Consider the following 2,257-nt stretch of genomic DNA (forward strand, 5'->3'; position numbering starts at 1 on the left):
AAAAAAAAAAAAAAAGGTCTACAATGTTAAATTTTATGTTCTGTGTATTTTACCACATTAAAAAAATTTTTTTTAACTTGTTCAATAAGTTTATTACTGTCTTTATCTGAAAAATCTTCCTAGAAATTTTGGTTTGGGTTATCAACTCTCAACAGCCCGTTCCTGAGCTCTAAGGAAGCTTGCCTTCTTCTGAGCTACTTGATCTTTCTTCTGGGCAAGTGACATTTTGGGATGGTTCCACCTCTTCTTTTTTTTTTTGCGGTACGCGGGGCTCTCACTGCTGTGGCCTCTCCCGTTGCAGAGCACAGGCTCCGGACGCGCAGGCTCAGCGGCCATGGCTCACGGGCCCAGCTGCTCCGCGGCATGTGGGATCCTCCCGGACCGGGGCACGAACCCGCGTCCCCTGCATCAGCAGGCGGACTCTCAACCACTGCGCCACCAGGGAAGCCCCCACCTCTTCTTTTTAACTTCTTTCTTAGGCCTCTTCTCGTACACTGGATTCTCTCATATTGTAGCATGAGCTTTCTTATCCATCTCCTCCATCATGTCTGGAGTTATGTTTTTCTTTATGTATTGAGAGAGTTGTTTTTTGTAAGTATCTTCATCTCCTTCGATCAGGAAACGCACATAATCTGCAATGTTCTGCCCCATGATGTGGTTTTGGTGTACCTCAGCACTGAATTCTTTGCTTTCTGAATCATAACCGGGGAACCGTTCGGTACTGTGAGGGATAGACAAGCCTCCATCGACAGCTCCCTTGAGGGCCCCAAAAACGTTATTCTCAGTAGTAGTCCTGGCAAGCCCTGCATCCAAGTAACAGGTGAAGGCACCAGGTTGACCATCAATGCTTTCCACACTGTATTCACCTCCAGTCACCTCGACTTGGCCTTCATAAATTCTGTCCATCCCAAACCTATTAAGAAGCCTACGTGCCAGCAGCAGGTCAGTACCATAAGTTGCAACATAATTTGTCAGGCCAGCCCTCACGCCATACTTCGGGAGTTCGCGAGCACAAGCTGCACAAACCATCATAGCTCCTTGTATGCGGGCATAGCAATCGGACAAACGATATCTCTGTTAGTTACATGAACTGTCATTCTGTATTTGGGTGCGTTGTACTTATTTTTATCTTGGATTACCAATCGTTTCCGAGCATAGTAGTCAGTTTTGCCCTCTCGCCGTCTTCTAAATTTCACTTGGTATCTCTTGAACTAGGCCTTATTCTTGACACCTTTAACAAACCCCATCCTGTAGAACAGAGGCCCTAGCCGCCACTGAGCTGCAGAACCAGCACGGCTCCGGGCGGGGAGGGGGGGGATAAAGCAAAAAAAAATTTTTTTTTAATGTCTGTGCACCCCGGGGTCCAGTCCTGTGCCCTGAGCCCAGCCCACGCTCCACGCAAGGCTCTGGGTCGGGACTGTTCCACCCAGCACGTTAGGAGCTGGGGACAGTAGGGAGTTGATGAGCAGCCTCGCGCCCTGTGTCATTACCATTAATAATAAACAACAATAGAGTGTATTTTTAAAACTTTCCCTAATGGAGATCCCCAAACAGCAACCAACACACTCAGGTTACCCACTGGTCCCCTAACGATACTGACACACAAAAGCCACGTATGCCATGGAAAGCTGGGGCGAGGTGGATGCTTCCTGGCATCTGGGAGACGTCCCTCACTTATCTCCTTCCCCGCCAGTCCCACTCCCCAGCTTTGCCCAGGTACCAGGGACAAAGGCAAGGGAAGGGGTCTTCCGCATCCTCTGGGTCCTTGCCAATGCCTTGGCCCTTTGACTTAGTTTCCCCCACAGGCTCCCTTTTCTGCCTGTCTCCCCAGAGGCTGTGCTTAGGGGTGTCAGGAGGGGACACTAGGCCTGTAGCTGTAGGAGTGGAAAGGGCAGTGCTGACCGTTGTGTGTACCCTGGTGTCTTAGACTGGCCTGCAGAGACCATCAGTCCTCTCTGACATATTTCAGGTGTGTCCTGGGCCCTGATTGTGCAGGGGTCATGCTCAAGCCCCCCCAGCAAAGGAGCTGCAGAGCAGGGACTCAAAGTCCTGGCAGCTGGTCCACTCTTAGTTCTTCCATTTCATTCTCAGCAAAGGCAGAGCTGTTACCAACTCAGACTCTGGAGTCAGAGAGACCTTCCCCCAGGGAACCCCAGGCCAGGCAAGTCCTGGACTTCCCTAGCCTCAGTTTCCCCATCTGTGAAGGAGGCAAAGACAGCACCTCCTCATCAGCTGGGAGAATTACAGAGATGACGCA

At 50.3% G+C, this 2,257-nt stretch overlaps 1 pseudogene; it reads right to left on the reverse strand.

The window, feature by feature from the left end:
* Positions 1-141: 141 nt before the first annotated feature.
* Positions 142-1,253, reverse strand: LOC112402772 (60S ribosomal protein L5-like; annotated as a pseudogene).
* Positions 1,254-2,257: the final 1,004 nt, after the last annotated feature.

This window comes from Neophocaena asiaeorientalis, unplaced genomic scaffold, assembly GCF_003031525.2.
Source record: "Neophocaena asiaeorientalis asiaeorientalis breed wild unplaced genomic scaffold, Neophocaena_asiaeorientalis_V1.1 scaffold275, whole genome shotgun sequence".
In the NCBI taxonomy this organism is placed as follows: domain Eukaryota; kingdom Metazoa; phylum Chordata; class Mammalia; order Artiodactyla; family Phocoenidae; genus Neophocaena; species Neophocaena asiaeorientalis.